The sequence below is a fragment of the Periplaneta americana genome, chromosome 4 (assembly GCF_040183065.1).
Source record: "Periplaneta americana isolate PAMFEO1 chromosome 4, P.americana_PAMFEO1_priV1, whole genome shotgun sequence".
NCBI lineage: Eukaryota > Metazoa > Arthropoda > Insecta > Blattodea > Blattidae > Periplaneta > Periplaneta americana.
The window spans coordinates 113,220,571-113,235,041 of NC_091120.1; positions in this window are offsets into that span (position 1 = coordinate 113,220,571).

Below are 14,471 nucleotides of genomic sequence, written 5' to 3' on the forward strand. Positions count from 1 at the left end.
ACATATACTGTATTATATTGATAAACACGTAGTTTTAGTTTGCAGCCACATATATTTTCAATACCGAATAAAAATCTTTTAATACTTAGCTATATATTCTAATGCAGTGTTGTAACCCCACCCCACCCCACCCCACCCCACCCCACGCCACTTGTTAATAATTACCAACATAACATGCGAGAGATCCAGGATGAATTACTATACCGGTACCTACTAAAGGAGTGGTCACTTTCCTTAGTATTACTCCTGCACCTGTCAAGTATTATATGTGTCACAAGCAGACGGAGGGAAGCTAAATGTTTCTAAAAAGTATAGAACTTAATAAACATGAATAATTGTTTTAACATAATTGCAATATTATTTACGCTATCGGTACCTTAAAGTAATAGACGATTTCTCGCTAGACTTGTTTGTTTTTCAACAGATGAGGTAGGATTTCTCTTCACATAACTTTCAATTAAAGACAAAATAAAATTTAACTGCTCTATGGCAAATATAAAATATTATTTTAATTTAATTTGATCCCTAAGTAGATGTTTACAAATTAGCGCATTGAAACATCCTTTTGTACGTCTGGTTTTAAACATATTATAATTGGTTTGGAGTCTCTGTCCATTGGTGTACATTATATTTAATTCGATCATATTTTTCTTCCTCGAAAAGTAATACAGTCATTATTTTTTCCTTATGTAAAGCCATTTTAACAACTTGTAAATTCTCAAGTTCATTGTTAAATAGCTGGAGTCAATCGATATTAATCTGCGATGTCCTCGATCGACTGATTGTCGATTCTTAGAAATCGATTATTCTCTACAGCAAAGACGGCGATGTTCGCTGTCGAAGGAAACCGCATAGCCGACGTTGAGCGCTGAGCGATCATCGTCAGCGTTGTTCGCTCGGCGATGATCGCCGTAGCGGAACCATAGCTTTAAATGGGCATTAACGATATAAATCACAATCAACTGAACGAAGTGAAAAAACACTTAAAATACTTTAAAATATAACTGTATTAACTATATTGTATATTGTATATGCAATTTATGATGGTTACTGCGTAAGGGCTTTGGCAGATGATGTGGCTCTTTGGCGATGAATGACGATTGGAGATTCTAAGACATTTGAATCAGTGGAAGGAATTCTATGAATTGTAGGTTTGTCACCTGATGCTGCAGTTCCAATGTAAGCATAATCAGGAATGACACTCATGTGCAGTGGAAAAGGGCCTGAAGCTCGGAAGGCATTTACAGCCAGACATACACTGACACATCTGTTCCATGCTTCTTTGACAGTGGAAGCAAACTCGACCTTCGTAAAGGTCTCCTATGTTGCCTGAAGAAAGCTGTAGCACCACTGTTGTAAGCTTTCTTCAGAGGACCAAATATACCCCTATCTGCTGTTTTGAAGCCAGGCTGTGGTGTGTGGAGGAAGACAAAACATGCATAATCCGTTTTATACTGTAAAGTTAAGAGTGTCAGGATTACAACTATGTGAATCACGTCCACCTACTATCAAAATTGCAGGTGCATACTTACTGATGTTGAAATAAACAACGAAGTTCTTGATTATTAAGAAAAATATGCGAGGTGTGATCATTAAATTCCGAGATTGTGTCTGTTGTGAGCGAAGGGATCATGTGATTGACACGCGTGCGCAGCAATGACACTAGACGACCTTGAAGAGACACGACAAAAAGTTTCGAAGTGTTATCTTTATTTAGACATGTGTTACACAAGGTTTTGTTACCACGTGCATCCGCGCATTTGCGAAATCACGATGGACTCGAAACTGGAGCAAAGAGCCAACGTCAAATTCTTTGGGAAATCGGCAACCTTAACCCATGGAATGTTGAAGCAAGCCTACGGGAACGAAGCAGTGAGTCAGGCGAGGTATTTTGAGTGGCATTCGCGTTTCAGAAATGGCAGAACATCGCTGAAGGACGACGAGAGGCCAGGTCGACCACACACGTGCAACTCTGCCGAAAATGTCGAAAAAAAAATTCGGCAAATTTTGTATAATGATCCTCAAGTCCATTTTGAATATGAACGACCACAACTCTGGACAAAAAGCAACGACAACACTGCGCCAGTTCACAGAGCTCACAGAGCTCTCGCAACACTCCAGTTTTGCACCCGTAATAAAATAGTCGTCTTTCCTCATCCCCTTTAATCACCAGCTTTGGCCACCTGCGACTTTTTTTTTGTTTCCGAAGATGAAATTCAAGCTAAAGGGTCACCGTTTTGGCATTGTGAAGGAGATCCAGCGCGAATCGCAGAAGGTGCTTGACACGCTTCAAGAACGCGACTTCCAGGAGGCTTTCCAAAAATGGCAGACACGTTGGGATCAGTGTATAGCTGCCCAAATGGACTACCTTGAAGGGGATGGCAGCTAAATTTAAATGAGGTAATTTTATTTCCATTTATGGAACAGGACTAGGAATTTAATGATCACACCTCGTATCTCCGTTAATGTAGGCAGACTGCTTGTTGAAGTACACCTTACTGACAGCAGGCAGCTGTTCTTTCAGTCATTTCTTTTATAATGATACATGGAGGAAAGTAGTTCCCTGCTGCATTGAAGCCGGCCACAAGGGTAATGATTTCTCCCTTTTCTTTAGGGTAAATGCAATCCACCACTTTGTGTTCTTTGGGTGCAATGAAATCTTTCGCTCTTGTAATAATTTGTAGGCCATTTTCATCAAGATTGAAGTGTCATTTTTATGAAGTGTAATGCTTGCCCATATTCCCCCGAACATTAGCGCCCATATTACCCCGACATGTAGGGTTTACTTTCAACAGTTGGCTCTACCGTAAACTATTCACAAAACAACGTCTGACGCAATAGAATGGCAGTTCAAGATGTGTATTCTGTATGTATACTATTAGATTTCAACTATTTTGTAAAGTTCATGTGTAATCTATTGCATTTAACATGAATCTAAAATAAGTATTGTGAAATTTTAGTATACTTTGAAGTCACTACTCACGTTTTAGATGGCTGTTTTAACAACAATACGAGACATTACTGCACAGCGCGCTTCCCACAGCAACCATTACGATACTCTCACTTTATACTATTCGTTATTAGCGAAGAAACATAATTCGTTGCAAGAGTTTCGAAATGAAAACGTAATATTGCCCATATTCCCCCGAATTCCCCTATGATAAATTTGGTATACCTTAACAAACAGAAATTAATTTAATAAATTTGGTATACCTTAACAAACAGACATAGAATGAATTTAATATGGCACAGTAATAGTACATTACTCATAGATTAAAGTTATGTCCAAAAACACTTAAATAAACTAGAATTCTGTTATTTTGCTTGCATTGTTGGTAATTCAGCGAAATATTCTTTAGCCTCCTATTTATTCTGGTGTAATGCTTTCTCTATGTATCCTTTATCCTTCTCCCTGCATCCAAGTTTAGGAACATCTGGTGAATATCTTTCTGTTCTTTTTAATTTCCCTTAAGAGTGAATATAAAGATGGATAATGCTTTCCCACCATAACAGCAAAGCGATTATGCCAGCCTTTCACAAGGTTATTAGTTCTTGGTTCATTGTTAACTGCAGCAAGATATTGGTTCCAGAGTTGTGGAGGTTATCGAGGTTCAACGGCCCTCCTCCTGCCACGTGCTGGTCTTCCTCTGACATAAGTGACATCGAAGCGTTCCATGATGTCAACTAGTAATTCTGGAGCAGCATCATAAAGTTCATCGAAAGCAGTAGTGACATCTTCAGTTGGTACAAACGCAAGACTCAAAAGCTGATGTACACCATTCCTCAAAGTTCTGTCATAATCCGCCTGAAGTCCTCTTTGCACTGTACGGTGCATACTCTGCCCAAGGTGATAGACGCACAGTCTGGTTGTTGCAGCAAGAAAAACTGTTTGATGGCCTTTAGTTACTCCTAACTCAAAATCGCTTACTACAGTTTGGGGATGAAGGTTAATATTGACGCTTGTACAATAATTACATACTTCTGATAAGACTTGAGTATATTTATCGCTTCTTCTTTAGATGACACTTTAAACGTGCCGTCCATAAACCAGACATGACATTCATCTAATCGACTTAGATCTTCAGTAGCAGCAAACACCAAGATTTTGTTTTCATTGTCTTCTCGTGAAATTGTTGTACAAGAGAAATCTTAAGCCTCTCGTGCGCCAATTCTGTCAAATCTGCCCGACTTTTTGGGTTTGGTGGAAGACCAGACTGTCTCTGCCTATTCATTGTCCGAGTCAATGTTTCCATTCTGGTAAATGTGGTAATACACCTGGATCTACCTCTGACAAGTTCCTTCTTAGTATCCTAGCTGGTGATTCTTCTAGCACTTCCATAGTTTGTCGAGAGATGTCATTTACTATCTTCTTTTGCTTGCATACCTCACGATTCCAAGCATGATTATGTTCGGTAAATTTAACAAGTCTCGGTGGGTGACCTTCAGCAATAGCTCTCCCCCTGAACAACCCTTTCTTAATGCATAACCAGAATGTGCGTCTGTTATTATTGTTGGTTCTTTGTTTATAATACAAATTTCCTGCATGAGGCAACTAGAAACCGGATCTAGAAGTACGTATCAATTCACACGCCATTTTAGTGAAGATTAGTAGGAAACAACTAATATACTGGAAAATTTACCAAATTAAGGTAACTATGGCTTCATTGCAACACTAAAAGTGAAGAATACTATTAATATCCTAAGAAAATTGTTCCGAAATACCAATATGAGTACCAATCAGGAGACTCGGGTTTGAGTCCCGGTACCAGAAGGAAGTTTTCTCTTAAATTTAATCATATATCAATTAATAATATAATACTGAAAGTGTTTTCTTATAAAAACTGCAGTAGGCTAAATTGAGTATGCTAAATGCCGTACAACAAATTTAGGTAGGCTAAACATGAGTATGTGAAAGAATAGTGGGTAAAAATAAAATAAGCTAAAATTAAGTATGTCAAATATCCTTATGCCAATTTTTGTATACCAAGTGACATGGAATCCTTTTTCTTTTTCTTTTTAAAATTGATGCACCGATGATGGGAGCCTATACCAAATCGTTCCCGGTGAATTGTGAGACTGTTATTTTAGTCATGTAATTAGAAAGGCTCTTGGAATACTGCCTTAATGACGAAAATAAAATAAATTCTCATTCATCTTGAGTCTTGCGTACACTACTTTTAACACTTTATTACAGAAGATTGATAACTGGGCAACTTACTAGTGTTATATACAGGGTGTTTCCGAGGTGGTGTTACAAACTTTCAGGGATGATGGCGAATGGCACATGTATCAATTTGAGATAAGGAACCATGATCCGGAAATGACTGAGTCGAAAACTAACAAACACAGTTGTGTGGAAATGGAATTGTAATTTGCCACCACGTGCTCTCCTTCCCTTAACCTTTGGAACAGTCGTGGAAAAATGGTATGGGCCGGATGTCTCCTATGTGGGTACTTGTCCCGATACAATCTGTGAATTTGTCTACTCTTCCCATTGGCTCATCCGTATTCGAAAATCAGGTCTGCTTATTCCGCTCACGTGTACTCCTCCATTTGACTAGGACTGATCGACTGGACACTGCAACTTGTATACATACACTGCTGTCTACAGACGTGCATATCAAGACCTACCATGTCCGTTACACATTACGCTATCTACATTGCTTTAGTGTAGTTTCCTGTCCCTATCCCTCAGACAGCGCACTGAATGGAATACTGTAATTAGACAACGTAAACAAGTCAGATGAATACAGTATGTGTAAGATGTACAGATGAATACACATAAATAAACTGTACAGAGGAATAAAATTATTTCATTTCCACACAACTATTTTTGCTTGTAAGTTTCGACTCGGTCATTTCCGAACCAGGGTTCCTTATCTCAAATTGATACATATGCCCTTCGCTATCATCCCTAAAAGTTTGTAACACAACCTCGGAAACACCCTGTATTTAAGCACGTGGGCTTACAGCTGTTTCGGTATATACATCATCGATGTAATAGGCTCTGACGATGGTGTATACTGTATATACGGAAACACCTGTAAGTCCACGTGCTTAAATATATAACACTAGTAAGTTGTCCATTTATCAAATTCTCATTATCATTCCAAAACTCGGAACTGCTTAGTTTGCAGCTTAATTTTAGTTATGTTATATAAAGAACTATTAAACTATCACTCATTTATCAATACTATAGTCTGAGTAAAATGTTTTTGTCTCTGGTCACAGTATAGAGAGTTCTATATACTGTGCTCTGGTCTGCGTATGGTTTCACAGGTGAATTACAGAGGCCAGGCAGTGCCGGTGGGAATGTGCTCCATCTGGTATATAAAAATCGAACTATAAGGAAAGCTGAGAGATGAAGCGAGCTTTATGTGTAGTTTGGAGTTTGGCGGATTACGCTGCATTCTATCTGAAGAGCCGCGAAAGGAAGAGTTTAGAGCAAGGAATGCAGAAGAGAATAGGAGGTGAACGATAAATTATGAGATGCACTGTACAGTGTAGAATAAAATTTAATTAGCAAATAGTGTTACGCCTGCTGTTAGTGATATTATGCGGAATGCAATCGAGTGGAACACATAATTGTGAACATAATTATTTTCTTTTCCATTACATTCTTACCGGCACTTATCTTTGGCATTAATTGAAGCACTCAGTGACGAAAGACTACGCTATTATCAACAAAGCAATCTAAGTTTATAATAAATTAATACCTAATCAATTAATATTGATCAATGACATAGTACAAAATAGTTCATTTAGTATACCAGGCCACCAATCAATAATCAATATTAACAAATAATTACTAAGGTACCGATATTACGTTAATTTTAAAGGAACATTTTATAAATCTAAAAATAAAACTTAAACGCCTTTTGACTTCCTTTTGTAATGTTACAGGAGAGACAAAGTAACTTACTGAGACTCTCTTACAATGTTTCGTACAATCTATTAGCATTCATTTGTTCTGCAGAGCGAACAAAATGTTGATATATTGCTACAAGTAATGTGCTCCGTTCATTCCATGCACACTACTGCCAGGGCTTTGTCTGCAACTACACAACTTAATTTTATTTATAGCGGCGATTCTATTTTCTATACAGCTTAGCTTTGTTCACTTTATAGCCTACAAATTAAAAAAATAAGAGTGACAAATGTGAGTTTTTAAAATACATCCATTTATAAGACTTGATCAACTAAGAATTGAATTTAAAATAGAAGTTAAAATCATGGAATAAATTTATAAAGTTTAATTAATTGCTTCTCTGAATTAAACACAAAAATCGCTCTTAATAATCCCAAAATTATGGCCTAAGGCTTTTTACTTAATTTATAAAGTGTTCGATTTAAGTAGATCATGTAATCACAGTCTACTATATACAGTTACGAAGCTTGGGGTGATTTTTTGCATTTCTCGCGATAGTTGCTAGCCGCTTGGAGCGCTGTGAGTACTAGGAACAATAGACTGTGTCACTGCCATCGTGATCTAATACCGTAAGCAACGTCTAATACAGACCGTAAGGCAGACCATATGACTCGCTTAACCCGATCACGAAGGGCGGCGTTTCCACCATATAAATTAATTGGAATGCATAAAGAGTAAGCTTACCATATATTTCGGTCAATGTAGAGTATCCAACGCCCACTGAACGAATATTTCACTTTTATCACTGCCAATGTTGCGCTATAAACCAATTTTCGGCAATCTAGTGTAAAATACTGCCTACACATATTTGGATAGTTTCAGAGAAAATACACAAATTCAAACTTCTAACACGATTTTTTTGTTTTTAAATAATTAAGTAATTTGCTGGGAGACATGGTTAGATATAGGCCACTCTTACACTAAACTGGAGTAATTTAAGCTTATTAATCAGATATGATTCTACTTACTGTTTTTATATGCTCACCTGTATGTAATTTCTATTTTATACATATTTCATTGTTATTGCCCATCCAAAGATCGTTAAGAACGATGAATATTACTTAATATCTCATATCTTTCTTCAAATAGTGTTTATACGCCATGTTAATTTTCATTTGTTTTCATAAGTTAAGAATGATCTAGAATGATGCATATGGGGAGCAACATATAAGAAATTATTTTCCTACACAATCCACGCTATATTCACGTTGTTTTGAAACGATTAATCGAAGATGGTTTGTTTATTGTTTATTACACGTACATTTGTATATAGTAATTTCTATTCCATACGTTTTTTTTCTATCCCATTATCATTAAGAATGGTGAATATTATTCATGCTATTTCTTAAAATAATGTTATGTGGCATGTTAGTTTTTATTTGTCGTTATTTACGTAAAAATGATGCGCGAAAAAAATAATAATAATTTCGTAATCACGCCACATCCCTATATTAACATTTATTTTTCAGTGATTTATTAAAGAATGTACCAGTATTTAAAAGACTAATAATTTAGAAACATGTTACATAAATCATCCTTGTGCCAAAAGAGAATGCTCCCTGGACCAAATTATATTAAAGAATGTACCGGTATTTAAAAGACTAATTTAGAAACATGTTACAGGCCACCGGCGTGGCTCAGTCGGTTAAGGCGCTTGCCTGCCGGTCTGAAGTTGCGTTCGGGCGCGGGTTCGATCCCCGCTAGGGCTGATTACCTGGTTGGGTTTTTTCCGAGGTTTTTTCCAACCGTAATGGGAATGCAAGATAATCTAAGGCGAATCCTCGACCTCATCTCGCCAAATAATATCTCGCTATCACCAATCTCATCGACGCTAAATAACCTAGTAGTTGATACAGCGTCGTTAAATAACCAACTAAAATAAAAAAAAGTTACATAAATCATCCTTCTGCCAAAAGAGAATGCTCCCTGGACCAAATTATATTAAAGAATGTACCGGTATTTAAAATTCTAATTTAGAAACATGTTACATAAATCATCCTTGTGCCAGAAAGAGAATGCACCCTGGACCAAATTTTCGTATTTTGCAGTGGTCGTCAATACTCGCTGAAATGGGTAACAATATAAATATTACGTGTGTACTTTGCAAAATCACTCTGATAATGTAGAAAATGAAATCTCCGTTTTATCACAAATTTAATATAGTCCACGTAGAATACTATCCAAATACTCCATTTATACTGCGTTTTTTGTCCAGGGAAAATACTAGTGTTTCAAAAAACACTTTTTACTAGTATTTTCCCTGGACCAAAAAGTTAAATAAAAAATTGGTGTAAAAATTAGCATTTTACCATGGACCTCATTGGAGATGTTCCATTTCATTTTCCCCGTTATCCGAATGATTTCACAAAGTCCTACGATACGGCGTTCCTGTGTTTATCCTATGTAGTATTGTGACAGGACAGGTTAGGTTAGGTGTATACTATTCTCAGAGGTTAGAATAGCTGTATAGCATTATATGAAAGGTTAGGTTATGTTAGATTAGGTATATAGTATTATATGAGGTTATGTTAGGTTAGATTATGTGTGTAGTATTCTCAAAGGTTAGGTTAAGTTAGGGTAGATTAGTTGTGTAGCATTATATGAAAGGTATTATATGAGGTTATGTTATGTATAGTATTATATGAGGTTATGTTTGGTTAGATTATGTGTGTAGTATTCTCAAAGGTTAGGTTAGGTTATGGTAGGGTAGAGTAGGTGTGCAGCACTATATTAAAGGTATTATATTAGGTTATGTTATGTATAGTATTATATGAGGTTATGTTAGGTTAGATTATGTGTGTATTCTCAAAGGTTAGGTTAGGTTAGGGTAGGGTAGAGTAGGTGTGCAGCACTATATGAAAGGTATTATATGAGGCTATGTTATGTATAGTATTATATGAGGTTATGTTAGGTTAGATTATGTGTGTAGTATTCTCAAAGGTTAGGTTAGGTTAGGTTAGGTTAGGTTAGGTTAGGTGTGTAGTATTATATTAAAGGTATTATATGAGGTTATGTTATGTATAGTATTATATGAGGTTATGTTTGGTTAGATTATGTGTGTAGTATTCTCAAAGGTTAGGTTAGGTTAGGGTAGATTAGGTGTGTAGCATTATATGAAAGGTGTTATATGAGGTTATATTATGTATAGTATTATATGAGGTTATGTTTGGTTAGATTATGTGTGTAGTATTCTCAAAGGTTAGGTTAGGTTAGGTTAGGTTAGGGTAGATTAGGTGTGTAGCACTATATGAAAGGTATTATATGAGGTTATGTTATGTATAGTATTATATGGGGTTATGTTAGGTTAGATTATGTGTGTAGTATTCTCAAAGTTAGGTTAGGTTAGGTTAGGTGTGTAGCATTATATGAAAGGTTATGTTATGTATAGTATTATATAAGGTTATGTTTGGTTAGATTATGTGTGTAGTATTATCAAAGGATAGGTTAGGTAAGTAGGTTAGGTTAGGTTAGGGTAGATTAGGTGTGTAGCATTATATGAAAGGTATTATATGAGGTTATGTTATGTATAGTATTATATGAGGTTATGTTTGGTTAGATTATGTGTGTAGTATTCTCAAAGCTTAGGTTAGGTTAGGTTAGGGTAGATTAGGTGTGTAGCATTATATGAAAGGTATTATATGAGGTTATGTTATGTATAGTATTATATGAGGTTATGTTTGGTTAGATTATATGTTAAGTATTCTCAAAGGTTAGGTTAGCTTAGGCAGGTAGGTTAGGTTAGATTAGGTGTGTAGCATTATACGAAAGGTATTATATGAGGTTATGTTATGTATAGTATTATATGAGGTTATGTTTGGTTGGATTATGTGTGTAGTATTCTCAAAGGTTAGGTTACGGTAGATTAGGTGTATAGTATTATATGATGTTATGTTAGGTTGGTTTATGTGTATAGTATTGTCAAAGGTTAGGTTACGTTAGATTAGGTGCGTAGTGTTATATGAGAGGTTAAGCTGGGTTACATTTACAGTAATAGGCCTACTTACGATTTATGATTGTGGTGGATATAGGAGTGCCGCCCTTTTGTAGAACTCGCACAACAGACGGGACCTGGGGAAGTTCGCCTTGAATATGTGTTTATATGCCATGCTAATTTTCATTTGTGTTCATAAGTTAACAATGATACACATTGGGAGCAACTTAATACATATAAGAAATTATCTTCCTACACAATCGACGCTATATTCACGTTGTTTTGAAATGATTAATCGAAGATGGTTTGCTTATTGTTTATTACACGCACATTTGTATGTAATTTCTATTCCATACGTTTTTTTTTCTATCCCAAGATCATTAAGAATGGTGAATATTATTCATGCTTGTTTCTTGTATTTCTTAAAATAATGTTATTAATTTGTGCTTTGTGAAGTTATTCCATCCCTCTGCTTAATATGAAGAGTTAAAAAAATGCAAAGAAAATAAGTTATTATAATATTATTATCTTGTACATAGCAAGATCGATTATTCAATTGATAGGATATTTTATGAGGTTGTCATGACTGAGATATCTATTGTCAATTGCTTTTATTTGTCAGAAGGCCTTGACTGACAGGTATATAAGGACTGACACCCTTAGGGCTCGAGGCTCGGGGTTCGGGATGGCTCACAAGCAACAAGTTATATAGTATATATGTTTAGTGTAAAAGTGGCCTATGTCCCTATAGTGGGCGAGACATAAGTAACATTCACCTATATTTCTCTAAAATGTAGTGTAATTGCATTAATAAAATTTAAAACAATGATTAGGAGACACTTCAGACATAATTCCTTGCGAGTTAAGGTGTAATATTATTTTTGGTGTGAAAATTACGTTGTTCGTATGTGTAATACCTGTCTTTATTTCGATTAAATTTTGCGAAATTCTTGTACATTCATTTATGCACGATTCAATAATTTTCAGTTGCACCGCACGAATATTTAGATATATTGAAATTATAGGTTATGTTTACTGTACCAGTTGCCCATTTGTTTAATTTTAGTGGTCTCCAATGCCCTGCCACTACATATGTATGTTATGTCATATGGAAATTACAGGTTATGTTTACTATATTTAACTTATATTCCTATATTCGCTGGACTTCTCTTCGGTGGTTCATTCACGCGTAACAAACGTGTTTATGATAAAGGATATAAATTGGATATAACAATGGTATAATCTTCGTTAAGAATTGTGGCTATATGGATTTGCCGGAGGCTTTTGAGACTGTGAAAAAATTCGCTACGAAAAGTAAAATTCATTCTGAAATTTAATTTCTCCGGAACAGAGAGTTCTTTCTCCCTCCCGCTCTCCCTCCCTCTCCCTCTCGCTCTCCCTCCCTCTCACTCTCCCTCCCTCTCCCCCTCCCCCTCTCTCCCCATCCCCCTCCCCCTTCCCCTCCCTCTCTCTCTCTTCGCCTCATACAAGACAAAGAATAATATTACAGTCCAATTCGAGTTCATTGCCTCATTCTTTTATTTCAAAGAGATATATATATATTGCTGTAATACATATGAAATTATTTTATTTCATTTAGACGGTCACAAAAATTGACTCGTAGATACTGAATCGACGTTTATATTCTAAGATGGAAGAACAGTTGGGAGAAGAGCAGTTAGGCTTCAGGAAGGAAAAGGTACGAGAGATGCAATTGGACTGCTACGAACAATCGACGAAGGCGTTTGACAGCGTGGATTGTAATAAACTGATGCGGATTCTGAAAAAAATTGACGTGGATTGGAAAGAGAAGAGGCTGTTGAGTAACCTTTATATAAAACGAGTGAAAGTCAGGATAGGAGAAGAAATGTCTGAAGGAAGTGAAATAGGAAGAGAAGTACGACAAGGATACCCTTTATCACCTGCCCTGTTCAACTCTACTTGGAGCATTTAGTGAAGAACTGTTTTCAGAACACGGGAGGAGTGATAGTAGGAGGAAGATTTGGGGAATACACTATTATTTAAACAGTGATTGATAGGTACACTTTGTTAAAGGTTCAATTATATATTAGACGAGTTATCCCATATATAATTGAACCTTTAACAAATTTTATCAATATAGGATTTGAATTGTACCCAATTATCGTAAGTTTACCAAATTAAATAAATATAATAAATGTGATACCATTGTAGTATATGTTAAAGATGACATTGATGTTATAATTTATGATTTAGATATTCCATATGCAACTCTTTTGCACTTAAGTCTCAAATTTAACAGTAATATATTTGAACTAACAACTATTTATAGAACCCCTAGTCTAAACAAAACGGAATTTTTAAATGATCTTGAATGTTTTTTGCACAATAACAAAAATTTTATTAACCATTTAATAATTGGTGTTATTACTATTCAAATACTGAAAGAATAAAATTTTGATGATATTTCTCATGATTATTTGAACATGTTACAAGAATTTGGATTTTATAAGTATTTAAATGTCATAACCAGACCATTAACCAAGAGCTCTCTCGATCATATTTTTAAAAGCAACAATAAATAATTAATAGAATTCACACCTTGTATTTATTATAGTCAAATTACTGATCATTATACTACATGTGCTGTTATCTCACTTATTAGCGATTATAATATTAAAATTATTAATTATAACTTAATATTAGATATAACTAATGAACCTTGGTTTAATATATTAAATAACCCTGATCCAGATGATGTCTTAATCTATTATACCAAAATTTAAACACAATACACATATTCAAAATAACTCTGAATATTTAATAAAAAAAATATCCAGGTAGAATAAAAAGATTAAACCATGGATCACTAGAGGGGTTATTAAATCCATTAGAACTAGAGATAAAATTGCAACAAAATTAAAGAAAGAGCCTTTTAATGTTATTCTAAAAAAAAATATAAAATGTACATAAACATTTTGACAAACTTAATAAAAACATTGATTGAATATCATTGTAATAAATTAGAAAACTGTAAAGATAACCCGAAAGTATTTTGGGAAACTATTAAAGAAGCTTCTAACATTCAAACCACGGTTTATGATAAAATCAAAGAAATTTATACTCCTGATGGATTAGTTATAAATGATTAAAAAAATATTGCTACTGAATTTAATAATTACCTTTCTAATGTAGGTGCGGAAATTATTTCTTCTATTAAAAATAATACCATAATAATAATAATAATAATAATAATAATAATAACAATAATAATAATGTTTGTATAATAAAATTAATTTATCTAATAACTTTATTAAAATAAATTCATTTATGCAACTTAACCCTGCTACAATAGAAAAATTAATTAAAATTAGTTCAAATTTGAAGGACAATACATCATGTCGTTTTTATATGTTTAATGCAATAATTTATATTGCTAAACCGCTTGTATATACATTTAATTTGTATTTTTTGCATGGCAAATTTCCTGACATATTAAAAATTGCTATCATAAAACCAATTTTTAAATATTGCGATAAAATGAATATGAATAATTATATACCTATATTTTTGCTTTCTTGTTTTTCTAAATTATTTGAAAAAATGCATTATAAATAGAATAATGGATCATTT